Source organism: Anopheles maculipalpis, chromosome X (genome assembly GCF_943734695.1).
Source record: "Anopheles maculipalpis chromosome X, idAnoMacuDA_375_x, whole genome shotgun sequence".
NCBI classification, from domain to species: Eukaryota; Metazoa; Arthropoda; class Insecta; order Diptera; family Culicidae; genus Anopheles; species Anopheles maculipalpis.
Window position 1 is genome coordinate 3333536 of NC_064870.1, and position 14833 is coordinate 3348368.

The 14833-nt window shown below is 45.9% G+C and overlaps 2 protein-coding genes across 2 annotated transcripts in view; both read right to left on the minus strand.

The window, feature by feature from the left end:
• The window catches only part of LOC126558163 (uncharacterized), a 481612-nt gene that overhangs the window by 423398 nt on the left and 43381 nt on the right, over positions 1-14833 (minus strand). The gene's annotated exons all lie outside the window — the stretch shown is intronic.
• The window catches only part of LOC126561177 (uncharacterized), a 408397-nt gene that overhangs the window by 277482 nt on the left and 116082 nt on the right, over positions 1-14833 (minus strand). The window lies entirely within an intron of this gene.

Consider the following 14833-nt stretch of genomic DNA (forward strand, 5'->3'; position numbering starts at 1 on the left):
CAAAACTTCAAATTTGAACTTACTACGCAGGAAGCTACGGCCTTGGAGACTTCCTCAAGAGGACTTTACGAGGGCTAGGTCGTCCGATGCCCTTAACCTCCCTGAGCTTATCCTGAGGAGCTCAACTCACAAGCCTAGCGAGGTCCGGTAGTACACGGCAGGGCTGAGGTTGAAACCCAATCCGGATCGTTCCCTCGTAGGCCGCTAAGCCAAAGCGAAGAGCCTATCCTAATATCCTGTGAGCTGAACAGTTGAAGCAACCCACAGTATGACGCAGAGGATCTGTGCGGCCTGATTGTCGAACCAGTGGCGGATTTTGCCTTTCGGAGATCCAAAGCGGAATAGAAATTGGGACGCCTCTCCATCACATTGAATCTAAGTTTGTTAAATGTCCGATTTTTGCTACCCAAGTGAAGCCATGTGGAGTTTTAGCAAATTTTCTCTACACTTGTTAAAACTGCTTGGCGAGAAGTCAAAGACGTTAAATAAAATGGTTCAAAAATATGTTTACTTTAACAAAGATAGGCTTAAGCTATCTGTACTTTGGAACCATTTTTAAACTCATTACAGCTGCCGAGAAGCATATTTTCCGATGGTGTTCGTATGGTTTTGTTTTTCGCGCCAAAGTGTCCTACTGCCTGTCGCGATTGGTTACCTCAGACTAATCATTATTATTTAAAATCTCTACTTACTGCCCGTGCTCTTTTCCGGTTTTCCGGTTGTTCTTGTCTAGTGTGCTATAATTTCGATTTAACATCGCATACGATGCAGGCGCTACAAGCGATATTCAATCCCGCACTACCGCTACAGTCGCTGAGCTCTAGATGTCCGACAAATGTTTTCTAATAATATAACTAAGTATTTTTATCATAGAAATCGTCATGCCTAGGAAACTATTCATCCTTTACCAAATTGCGACTTTAAGGCTAAAAACTTTCAATGCAAAAAAATCGTATGTTACGTACAATCTCCAAATCGTTAACTTGCCGATGGTTTTTGAGGGTTGGGAAGAAGAAAAACTTAAAAACGCATTCCCAGTAGCAAGAGAAAGCATACTACAACGAGCCAAACAAGTAAAGCATCATCCCGCTACCGTCCCCAAAAGGGACGGTTAAATGAATTCCCTAGCTGTTTCACTTTCACAAATCCATTCGGACACAATTGAGCGATAATAATCACGAGCTAGCAACAGTTTGAACAGTGTCCGTATGAAAAGCTGTAGAGAAAAAAAACCCCCCAGTAAACCATCGTTCGCTCCATTTTCATGTCCGTTTATATTGAAGCATTTACAGTCCGTAGGAGGAAATATTTAAGGACCGGTGCTAGTTTAATACATTTTTTTTCTTTTCGCCTCACAAACACAGTTATGAGGAGGGGATTTTTGGTTTTTGGAAATTTTATTCCTTATTTTTCAACTTAACATTCCCTCGAAACACCCCGAAAAAGGACACTCAAGTGGATGTTCGACCTTTTTCCTTCTTCCTTTCTCGCTCTTTCCCCTCAACGCCGGAACAACCGTGTTAAAGTACGACAGTTTGTGTGTATGGGAACTACATCGCTTTCGTGCAACAAACTCATCTTACTGATTTCGGCCCGGCCCGGTCTACATCATCGGGGTCCCGGGTGTTCTGATATCCCCCGAGGGTACAAGCAGATTGAGCTCTGATAACCAAATCTAACCGAGAGTAACCGACAAACACACAAAAAAAAGAAGCAAAACACACCGCAACGCTCGCAAGGCAAATTGCAAAAAGGAACGCGGAGGCAGTCAAATGTAAAGATAAAGACTAAACCCGATCTACGGGGAAAGCTTCACATCATCGCCGAGCTACCACTTGCTTTCATTATCGCTCGATTTTGAACCGCTTCAAAATATTCTTTTTTGGATGTTCCACCCTTCCCTATTCATGCATCCAAAACTAGCATGGATGGGGATGATGTTCTCGTTTCACTTTTTTTTTCGCTTACCTTTAACTTCCTTTTTATTTCGAGCGGGGAGGGCGGGCGTTGGGCGATTGCTGAGTACTTAACGTATAACACAGTTTGTTGCACAGTTGTGTGGCGCCCGCAACAAGCAACAACAAAAAAAAAACGCCCGGAAACCTCGAAATTCCCGACACCAAAAACCTTGCCCCCGGTTATTTGGCCGGGGTCGAATAGTAGAGTTTTATCAACAGAGACTATTTTAATACATCTTGTTGCAGAGATTCAGGCGCAAAAGTTGGGCCGCATGTGCCGCGGCGATATTCCATTTTATTTTTGCTCTCCTTCTTCCTTTTTTTTAGCTTTGCTTTTGCCGATAGGAATGGTCCTGAAAAAAGGGTCTTCCGTTTTCAAATCGGTCATCCAAACTCTCCGGTCTAATTTCGGGTTTTCTTTGCCCGTCCCGAAGGTTTAACCGGGTGAAATGGAATGGGGCAGCGGAGTCATATTTTTACTACGTAGACTTTGCGCTACCAACTGTACGATTCGGTACACATTGAACCACTTCTCGAACCTCATCCCGTCTGACTGCAGGCTCAAATATGTCTCGAATATCGATTTTCTACCAAAAAACCGTCCCGGCGAACGCTGGGAATTAAGCATGATGGTCAGAAAAATACATCGGGAGGGGCAAATCTCATATATTTACCACCACTCCCCCTCCTCTCCCCCCCCTCCCACCATTTTCTTCTACGGTGACATTACATTCCACTTATCAAACGCTATCGAGTAGCCATTAGAAAGTTTGTTTGGCTTTCTAACAGCGTGGTACAACTTACAGCGCCCGCAAGCGCAACTTCAATGTCCTGCTCGCAATTTATTTTATCCGGGCCGAGATAAAGCATAAACTTCCCAACAAAGAAGAACATTTGAGGTTGGTTTCACGTACACCTTCAAAAATTGTAACTACCAGTGGTGCATCCAAAATCCTGCCTGGACATACAGGCGTCCAGCAACATAATCTCCATAGAGTTATAAGCTTACAACATTTGCTGAGCGCACCGAACCAATCGGAATCACGGTGGATTGTATCTGTAGCAGCTCGTACCGGCTAGAAAAGCCAATCCTTTTCCTAACGTCACGTGCCAGTAGCCAGTGTAATGCGCTCTGGGATCAATCTCGGTCTGCTTCAAGCCTTTCCCGCTGCGGGAACGTTGAAAAATTGTGCTGCAAAAGCGTGTGCTCACGAAAGGCTGAAGGAAATTACTTCAGCGTGTTCTTCCTTGCGCCATTCAAACTAGTATAAAGCTAAAGCACCAGCAACTCTCAACAACCCCGGATCGGATGTCACGAAACGGCGATGTATTTAGTTTCCACACCAAAACAGGATGAGATTTTATTAGCTGCGCCGGTGGTAACACACCCCCGCTCAGTTTGCCGTGTAATCTTTAATGGAAATTCACCCTGTTAACTCGCTCTCCCAGTCCTTCTCCTCCCCTTTCTGCTCTATACCGCAGCAGGAAGATGATGAAGATGTTTGAAGATGCGGAACAATGATGTTCCGGAACAATGTGAAGCGAACAGTCAGGATCTTCGGGTGCGCTAACCTAGCTAATTGCTCCCACTAACGCCATCAAGGTTTTATGCAAATTGTATGCTAATCGTAACATTCCGCACCGCGTCATCTGAATTCGGCACGAACAGGGCGCGGGATGGCTAATAACATGCAGTTATCGAGCAGTAGAATCGAATATTGAAATGCTTACGCTGCGGTAACACAAACCCGCTCGGACGAGCGCACTTACAACTTCAACAAGGCTCAGGAAGGTGAGGCATTTGGAGAGCAAACACCGCCAGGAGGTAGCAACGAGCGAGTGTAACATATCTGCTTACCTCGGTGTGTAACATCTTGCGTGACGAGCTAGATTCAGAAATCGGCATGATTGCTAAGTGATTGTTTCTGGCGTTTGTGCTAGAGCACGTTCCCCGTCCTTTGCTTCACATTCCATTTTTGGCAACCCTCCGGTTAGCAGTCAATGAAATGCGATTCGATTCTTTGCTTTGGGACAGCCTGTGCATTGGAAAGCAACAACGGTTAGCTGATAAAAAAATTGCGCCCAGTTTGGAATTTGGAAGCCTTGAAACCTTGAAGGAGACCACCACAGGCCACAAACCCTTGACTAGGCTTTAGCAGTGTAAGCTCAAGCTTTTGCATAATTTCTCGCTCGAAATGGTGTGGTGCGTTTGTTGATGTGGGGTAAACCAAAAACACAGTAACACCAGCAGTTCCAGCACTGCTCAGTGAGCCGTAGAACCAATAGCGCCCTGGAACCAGAAGGACAACTCCACTATGGGACAAATCGAAGCAAAGTGGACCATTCGACGTTTATTTACGTTTATCGATTTATTTACCAGGACCGAACCGGGGATTTGAACGCCGGTCCTGCCGTGTAAAGACCGACGCCGCTATCGTCTACACCATCGCGCCGCTCACAACATTACATCTTTAACTATAATTACATGAGATCAGCTTTGGTGGCAATTATTTTTATATCAAAATTTTCATTTTCGCGGCTATAGCTGTCACAGCTAAACAAATGCCAAGTGATTGACGTTTCTCATTCGAAGCCATAATGCCGTAGAATTCAAATTATTTTAATTACAATATTATTTTTATTTCTATTTTAATATCACGACTCACCGCCATATAGTCAATTAGTCAATAGTAAATCTGATAAGGGAAGGTTTGTGGAAAGGCTTATCACAAAGTGGACCATAATCAACACCTTAATACTATCATTTACATGGTGTTACGTTATTTTCACAAAACACAAACAAAAAGCACCCCAACCCATAGTTGGGTAAGGCTGCAAAAAAGGAAGCCATAAAGTAACTGTCGCGCGAGCAGCGTGAAAAAAACAAGCAATCTCCTGACACTGAAGATCTTTTTGGCCTTTAGGCGCTTATTAGCGTGACATAAAAACGGCGCACTTCATTACCGTTATATGACTGCCGCATGTGATTGTTAAAAATAATGAGAAAATTATTTTGGCGAAATACAATTATTTTACTTAATGTGCCCAAACACAGAAAGCATTAAACCAACTTGGGGCAAAACGTTCACCGTACACTGAGTTAAGGAAAGGCAGTACAAAGCAAAAAGCGTGGAGCAAGAATTTTTCTGGACTCATCTTAAAAAACCTAGTGACTTCCTCGAAGACAAGGCCTCAATGTCTCTAGCATTCCTATTTAGGATTACGTCAGCATAATCGACCAAGACCTTTGTCGCCGGAACCTAAATATTCTTCCAACTCCCAATTTTTCAGCATAATTTTAACCATTAATTGTTGGTCAAACATCAAACATAAAGTTCAACCCATCACTCATACAGTTACGTGGATGCGATTGTGAATAAAACACGTTTTGCATAGAAGACTGGTGTGCTATGGGAAGCGAGCCGAGAGCCGATATTGCCTGCTTTTATGACTGACCGGTGGTGGTGGTCGCCCAGTGTGTCGTTTACCTTCCTTCTTCGCTTCACGATCGCGAGCCACCTTCGCGAATTGTGCCGTCTCGCTGAGGATCCATCTTCGATGTTGCTGATTTCGCGCTGAGCCGTTCATCTTTGGATCTCATTACAAAGGCTATCGCCGACGAAAGACTACAGACTGGCCGACCGAACGTCATCTTCAGCGACCCTGGAACACGGCAACTCCAAAGACCCCCACATCCAGCTCCTAGACTCCATACCTGCGTCCCCGACAATTGTTTTCTGTTGGATTCCGAGTCATTCCGGAATCAACGGAAACGAGAAAGCCAACCAACTTGCCAACGACGGTCGGCTCCGTCCTGACGAACCGTACAACACTTTTTCACGCCGTGATGCCATCCGCTTCACCAACACCATCATCTCCCAACACTGGAACTCCACATGGCACAACGTAGACCTCACCAACAAACTCCGTCCTATCAAGAACAACACCTCTTCATGGGAAGATACCGAATCCAGCCACATCCAACGAGTCCTTTCCTGCCTTCGTATAGGACATACCCGCCTTACGCACTCCTACCGCCAACAAAAATCCAGTCCTCCACTCGTCAGTTTCTGTGGTGTTGACATCACCGTCCGCCACATCCTCACCGATTACCATGGATACACGACACACCGAGCCACCAGTCAACTAGAAACTGATTTAACGACAATCCTATCACCCGACAAACTCCAGATTTAGATTATTACGCATCAGTCATTTATACAAAGAAATTTAAGCAATAGTTCAAACTTATCCGATACCATATGCCATAATAGTTTCCATAGTTTAATAGCTTAATAGTTTTCCATAATATTTAAGCCACATATGCCATAGTTTTGTATTAGATTAAACCATCCTTTCTTTATACAGTAGAGAGGCGAATGTAGTCTCTAAGACTCAAAGCCTCTATAAATAAACGAAAAAAGGAGGAGGAGAGTACACTCTACGACACGTTAAAGTTTCGGACGTATCGGGAATAATTAGTTTAATAATTAATTCCGAATAAAATCACCTCCTCATGTCCGCAATCACTCCCGATAGTGCGACTGACCAGTTGCGGCCCACTAATTGCACGTAAATTAAATCATGTCCCAAGCCACGCAATGCATAAGACATTATCAGCACCGTTTGCAACAAGTTGTTGGCTTTGTGCGCGTAATAAAGACGCATCAACTGGTTCGCGCCCTGCCGGCCGATGTAAAACGGTGCTGATGCGCCCATTTGGACAAGCATCAACGCGCATCGGCAAATTACCTAATGAGCAACGTCACACAATGCAGGCCACACAATTCTAACGCCCACACAATCGACCCCTCCCCCACCCGGTATCCCTTTCCAACGCAGTAAACGGGCCCGTCTGTGTGTCACGCCACGGTTGGCGTATTTTAATGAGATCGATTAAATGTAAGTACGACTGATTCATACTGTCCAATCAATATCTTCGATTATCATACGCTGTGTTTACACCGTGCTGGATACTCTGACGGTGGCAAGCGCTTCCCCTGTTCGGTGAGGAAGATGGCGGTAGCAGCTTCTTAAGCCGCGTGCCGTACTTGAGGCCTCCCGAAATCCAATCAACTCCCTAAAAGAGGATAAAATTATAAATGGATTTGTACCGGCGTTTCGATGGTGTTTCCAAGCTTTCCGGTCCTGTTGGCTGTGCGTGCGCGCGTGTGTGTGTGTGTGTGAATTTTCCGCAGCTTTGGCGGCACAAAATCCCACTGCTTATCAATAGCACCATTCGTCTCATCCCTGACAGCGCTTCATCATTCGCAGCGTGTTCATGCGGAGCCAACCGAACCGGCTAGCGCGCGCGAGGTTGCTTAAAGACACACCGTCCCGGAATGTGACTCCCGGAAGAGTCCAATTTGTACTACACATGCACCGTGGCATCGTAATGATGATGGTAATATTTTAATTTACTTCACACGCCTGCGACGCCTGCCATTCCCACCCCACCCCGGGCCAAGAGGGAAGCTGGCCGGGGCCGTACCGTGAAGAGGCCCATCAATTTTCACTTGCCACTCACTCAAAGACGCACTGGGACGCACCGCAGGTGAACCGAAACGATAAGGAACGCAACGGCTCATCGTGACCGGTTCGCGATAAGGGGTGGGGGACTGCTGAAGTAGAAGCTTTATCGATGTTAGAGACGTCTGTGAGACACTCACACACACACACACACGAACGCACGCACGTGTACAGGTGTGCTGAGGTGGATAATAGCTTTGGCGAAGAATCCTTGGGATATACAGTGAATGATGAAGATACCGCAGAACCGTGTCCAAAACATCCCCCGTGGGTCTCTCTATGTTGCTATGGTCAAATCCAACCAACCCATCTGGCCGGGATGGCCACCCCTCCCACCAACCTACACACACACACACACACACATTACACTCTAGCATTCTGTTGGCAAGCGAGCTCCAAAACTGTGCCAAATCCATCGGGCAATAATAGATTGGCGAAACCGAAATCGAAAATTCCCCATGGAATCTCCAGTTTTTGATTGGAATATATATGCGCATAACGAGGTGCACAACATTCGTGCGGTCACACCCATACACGTACACGTACGAGTAAATGTATGAGTGGAAGCGAGGGGAGACACTGGTTAAGCATCGCTTCGGACATCTGGTTGCGAGCATCATAGTATGTACAGAAGGATCACGTCGCTAAAAATGTCATAACTTTCAATCAAAAAACATTATCCATCCGCCACTAAGGTTGGCATCTTTCCTGGTCGAGTACCTTTACCTTCCTAGTTCGTTGTACATTTTACGAGCGAGCGAAAAAACAGCGAAGAAGAAACTGTAAAACTAGACTAGATGCCAGTTTTATTGAGCTCCATGTTTCCATCTTTCCGATTCCTTATGCGACTTCAGCACCATCAGCAATACAAGGGGTTTTTCGTATGATAGAACAACGCTAGCTTCACGCAACTGTAGCGGATGTCACCTTAGCGTTAGTATACGATGCTTAAGTAAGTAGTTTGATGTACAATTACTGAACAAACTTGAAGCAAAGAACATAGGGGCGGTCCATAAGCTACGTAACGCTAAAATCGGGATTTTTTTACGCCCTCCCGTCCCCTGTTGTAACAAAAAGTTACGCTGGAAGGGACCCCGCCTCCTCCCTCCCTTCTCCAAATTTCACTTAAATTTTATTCTTTTGGATACTCTCTCTCTCTCTCACACTCATGTTGGCCTGCTCTTTTAGAGAGCACGTCGTCGTGACATGGCCCGGTCAACAATAGATTTCCTGGAAGCTCGATCCCTGTCTGCAGCTTACCATGCAAGTAGACACCCGGTCACCGACAGGTCACCCTTCACCTGATCCAGCCAACGAACTCGCTGTGCTCCCCGACGCCTCGCGCCGAACTGGGGGTCGCTGACGAATACCTTCTTGGCGGGGCATGCTCCAGTCATCGTATCCTGCCGGTCTTCGCCACTGTCAGGATGTCCGGTTCTCCTGTCAGTGGCTTCTTATTTATTTATTTACATTTGATTATGTCGGTACAATTTATGGATAAAATGTCAAGTTTATTTAACGTTTTATCGGAAATACTACGGAAAGGGAAAGGACAGCGGCGCTTTACATGGCAGGAAGTTGTGAATTTTTTATTGTAAACATTGATGGATTGGATTTTGGAAACATGGATTTTGTTGGAGTAATATTGTTTCGACGACTCGGTAATTTCGGATCGCTCTTCCATTTATAGCCTGGTTGGGGTTTGTCTTAAAACTAATTACAATTTTTATTTTACACCTGTATTATACAATCCTAAACTAATAATAATACCTATCCTAAACCTGATCTAAACTCACATATTTACAATAATTCCTGTAGTTCTGCTTGCATTCTTATATGCGTAAACAAATATTGTAACTTTGGAGCAACCGACTTTTGGTTGCTCCCTTCGAGCGTTACGTTATTTATGGCCGCTCCCATATCTAAATAATTTTGTATTAAAAACCCTGTGAAAAAGTCCAACCAAATTACTTTTACATCTATGGCTCAAGTGTTATAATGTTCCTCCCGTTATCATAAGCGTTATCTGTTCTTGCCGTGCCGTATACAGCCGTTCAGTTGTCATCCCCTGCAGTTGCGCTAAAAGTCGCTTACGGTTTTCTATCGTATGAAAAACCCTGTGTAACATTGAGCCGATACAACACCCGGCCAGGGTGACGCACTTCTTATTGCGAACAAAAGCGAGTATGTTTATACCTTCATAGCCCGGAAAAGGTGAAGCACAATTGGTCCGCAATTGGTGAGCAATTGGGTGGGTAATATCAACATTACAGGGCTTTTGCAATAAAGTTCGAGACGTAAAGATGTGTCAATAAATGTGTACAGAAATTAATTAACTTTTCCAATAGCACACTCGAGAGTGAGGACAACACCCGCACACCTTCACCAGAGCATGATCACCACGCAAGCTATGCAGTGCTATTCATAGCACACACACACACTCCTCCTGCTCCTCTCTATCCATTCACCGGGAATCTGGACCCATGCTCAATGCTCATGCCACAGCAAACATGACCACGTGTTGTAAAACGTGTCCGTTCCTGCAGCGTCTTCGCGCTGCAGCATCGAGCGATCATCATTTTATTGCCAACCCATCACCTTTCCGAACCCGCCCGTCCCGTCCCACCTCGTTCCACGAACCAAGATCGGTGATCCCGGCTTACGGACTAAACCCGACTGATTAAGGTGAGCTAAGGTTGCTCCAACAACAAAAAACACACACAAAACCTCACCGTTGATGGTTGCTGTGACTGGAAACAAATCGATGGTTCCGAGGAACGAAAAAGCGGCCGCTGGAGATAGGGCGAGAGTTGTCAACAAACAAACAAACAACAAAAAAATAGCGCCACAGATCTTAAGACAAGCACTTCATGCAATCTGTCCAATTAGTGGATAAAAGTGTCGGCTGTCTCACTCTGCGACTTCGCGAGTGAAATGAAGCGGCCGGTGAGCAGGGTGAGATGAAAGGGTGTTTGGTTTTGAAGGCTTTTTCCAAGCAGCGACACAACGCCCAGTCGAATCGAGGGAGCGAAACCGGATTTTGGAAGTAAATGAGATTTTATTCAGAGCCAGTGGGTGAGTTGAGAAAATTGAGGTATGTCCTTTTTAGCGGTTTAAGCTCATACTCGTGGAAAAGTGAAAACACAGGTATCGCCCAACCAAATACCTTACCTTGCCTTTAAAATGCAAAATAATGGAAACGGATTATCCATCATGTTTAATTTATTTCACAAAACCTCCCACTTCGAGAGTGGTTTTTGTTTTGGCTCGTCGTTTTTTTTTTTTATCGTTCGCTTGCTCGTGTTGTTGTTGGAGAAGTTGAAGCGAACGATATCCACAAAATCACTACGGGGCCTGGACATTGTTATTCACTCTCATTTCCATGCACCCCGCACTAGACTGTACAACGGCACCTAGCCTCAACCCTACCGAAGATTTCGGAACAGCAAACGCTCCACTGGAGGGGGAGGGGGGAAGTAAAACTCAATTTCCAGCAGCAGCTTAAGCAGGATAACCAGTTTTGCTGAAATTGCTGCTCGCCGCTCAGAAGCGCGCGAGTTTTCCTTACCCAGCAAAAACCCTCCCGGATCGCGCAGCGGATCGAAAGAGCGAGGAATGTGTCCGACCGGGAACTAATTAACCGTCCGCGACCCGATCATCCCGCGATGCAGGCCCCCCTCTCCCCTCTCCCCGAGGCTCCCTAAAGGTCGCTCCGGTTCCAACTTCAATCTGTTTACCGATCGCACCCAACCGTCCAAAGGGGATCGCTTGGGAATAGGTTCGTTTCGTTTTTTGCTGGCAGAAAGGATAATAAAAGTGTTTTTCGCAACAAACCGGGGCGACCGGTGCCGAGCGGTTCTGTCCGCAACACTTGTGCTTTTCTGCGCGAGCAACCGAGCACAGTCAGCCGTAGTGGCTAGCCCAGCAACGGCAAATGATCCGCAATAAAACGCGCGCCGTAAAAAGTGATCGACATCGATGCCCGAATGCGCAAGCTAGAACCAAGAACTTCAAGCCGGCAGAGGTTCAAAATGTCAATGCAATCTACGGTTGGGCGGTCAGCGGAATGTTGGTGAAAGAAGGGAGATGTTGAAGCTGTTACTGTTAAGCTAGCTTTGCTACGCTTGCCATTCTGTCTTGTGGCGTGGCCACAGCACAGAAAACGAAAAGTCGTAACCTTCTGCTTGCGCATGGTTGCAGATATTCTGCGCGATGTTTGACGGGTGGCAAAAGGGAGCACAGTAAAGCGGGCGGGGTGTGGTTGGATGTGGAAAGGAAGAAAAAAAAAAGAAAAGAACGCATAAACGTTCCGGGAGATGTACGATGTCAAGGGTTTTGTTGGTGTTGTGCACGGTGTTCTCTCATTGCACCGGTTTTCGTCGCGCCGCTGCCTGGGCGCTCCAGCCGCTCGGAGCCGGTTGCAGTTTTACGAGCCCGCTTTCTTAACTTCCTGCCGGCCGGCGAACACAGCTCACCATTAGCTGGCAATTAAGCGTTCGCCAAAACTGCATAATTCAGGCTGCTGTGTGCAAAAGCCGAGAAAGATGAATTTCAGCTCCATCCAGCTTCGCTTGACACACACACACACGCAATCTTTCTAACACGCACACACACACAAAGTCAGCGGCACAGCAAGCAGTAGACAGCATACATATGCGGATACTATTATTACACGTGCAACCCCTTTCCACCCCGTGCAAGCATTATGTTGCAGGAAGCGCTTTCGTTCGCTCTCGCTCACACTCGCTTGCGCTGCTTGCTTTGGTCAGGTGCGTGGGGCTGCGTCTTTCGCTTTCGCCATCTCTGTTCCATCAACAGCTTCGAAGCATCGATTTTTCGCGATTGCGATCGTAACCTTTGCTTGATAAGTCGCTGGTACAGGTGGAACAATCAGCTCACATCGGCAACAATGGTCGGACCCTGCGCTATGCATCGGCGTCCACTACTGCCCCGATGACAAAATTGCCTTAATAATCACTACTAAGGGGGGTTCGCTATACAAATTTGCCTTCGCAGTGCCTTAGTTGGCGGATTTACGACGCATTTGTCAATTGGGTTCACCTCAAACGAGTCCACACTCCTTCACTCTTTAAAATTAAACCATATGTGCCCCCATACGAGGTCCCCAAGACACAATGTCTCTATAATCTCTGTCTCTATCACTCTCCAGCCGAGCCACGCAATCAGCTCGTGGCTCGAGCTATTTGTGATATATCTTTCAAAAAACCGTCCCAACGATCAGCACCAACACAGCGTTAGAAAAACTTTTCAATCCCGCCACCCCACCATTGGGGTGTTTCTGCGCGGTCAGATTTGGCAACAGAGCGCCTGACGCGCGAGTGTCCCTTTGGGCGCGTTACATCACTCACACATCGAACGACCAACGCGATGTACTAGTGTTGCTACACATACAGACATTTGGTCGTCGTGCCCACCAGCCAGCGATCGCGTTGAGGTGCCGTTTTTCGCTCAAAGGGTTCGTTCAGTCTAAAGCAAACGTTTGGTTGAAGCAGTCGTGCCCTTATCTTCATCCCGGTGAACAGTTCGAATTTTTAGTGCTTGCTTTTCTGTGCGTGTGGTATCCAACCTGGTGTTATTGTGTGTGTGTTGTACTGATTTAGTTTTTCTCTGCATCATACACCGTATCATTTATCGAAAAAGACGATTAAAGACAGAAGTGTTTCGAGCGGTTTAGAGACGCTTTCGGTGAAAAGTGAGCCTCAGGTTCGAACGGTTATTCGGCAAGATCTGTTTTGTGTTGTGACCCTGGACTAGCTTGTGCGTCGTGTGACCATACCAGTTGCCGAAAAAGACGATCAAAGTGTGTCAAGCGGTTTCGGACGATCGGTGAACAGTGAGCCTCGGTTGAAAAGCTAGTAAGTTAGGTTAGGAAATTCTAGTACCGGCACAAATGGCCGTCAAAAATGAATCCAAGCACAAGAATCCAACACTTGTGATAACAATTTTTCCCGATCGTTCTTCCAACTGCGTTTTTGCACTTCACACCCACGGTTACCTTTTCCTGCCCATCGCCCGTGTCTTCGCTTCGATATTCCAGCGTTTTCTTTCGTCCGGGTGTTTCCATTCTTGTCGGTGCGCTTCGGCCCTGGAACAGGCTTTGGTCACGGGCATTCGCTACGGGTCGTAAAATGCAAGCGAACGTAAAACCATAACAACGGAGAAAGAGCCTGACTCTTTGCCATACCGGAGGCTGTTTTTATGATGCTTTATGCAAAAAATTTTTTGCATTTGTTTATGCATCCCATGGCCCATGGGAAGAGACATCTCACTTGAATGGGGTCCTCCGGGGTTCTTCGGCAAGCGACTGGCTGTAAACCTTTGCAGCGTCCTTATTTTTATTGCTAATTACTTGCATTAGGTTTTTCTCCCACCGAGAAGATCGGTGCAGATCCCAGCAGAGATCACATATGGTAATGTTGGCCTGCACTGCTGCTCTAGCTGATCGACTAATATTTAAGAGCTACTAGCACGAAATATACCCCGGAAGATATTTATTTGTTAATTAAAAGCACGATAAATCATGCCTGGATTTGCCTGTGCTTGCCTGCACAGTTGTGCATAGGCGAACAGCCCTAAACGAGAGACAAACAATTATTGGTAATAAAATAGTGCTGATAACACTTGCGCGTCAGTGTTCGAAGAATTGATTTTCCCATTTGCTATCTATTGCTAGACCGTGTGCAATTTGCACACATTGCTGGAGGATAAATTGCTGGTTTTAGAAATCCAAATGTCCAATTTAGATTTTAGGACACCGTCCCCCCTTAGTGAGGACTAACTATCCAACTACGTGATTATTTTCAAGTCTAGTAAGGCACTCGATGGTCCGCGTGACCACAGGGATCATTAAGCCAAGAAGAAGATTATTTTATGTGGCTTGACTAATACTCGGGTTGACATGAAATGAATCATTCCATTTGAAAGCGTTTAAAAATGATTTGACAGCACAAAACATTACCTCCACGGAACCGAAATGTTCGAAGCGATGGCGAAAAAGCTGTTTGGTGATTCATACCATCACAATTAAATGGATGGGGATGGGACATTTGAGATTCCGTGAAGATGTGACATTACTAATGATGAGTATCACAGGCCAGAGGTCGCTTTATTTGAAGGTTTCCTTTTGAGGGAGAACCCTGAGCTAACAACGGACGCCCTGTAAGAAATTCTGTGAAGATGCTCATGCAAGCTCGGTTTACTCTACTATCACAAACAAGTGTTCAATCAAAAACAATCACAATCAATCTACAATCAAATACAAGTGTTCGTTTATTTAAAAAAAAAGGTAACAAATATCCAATCAAAAATGCACACCTTCGTACGAG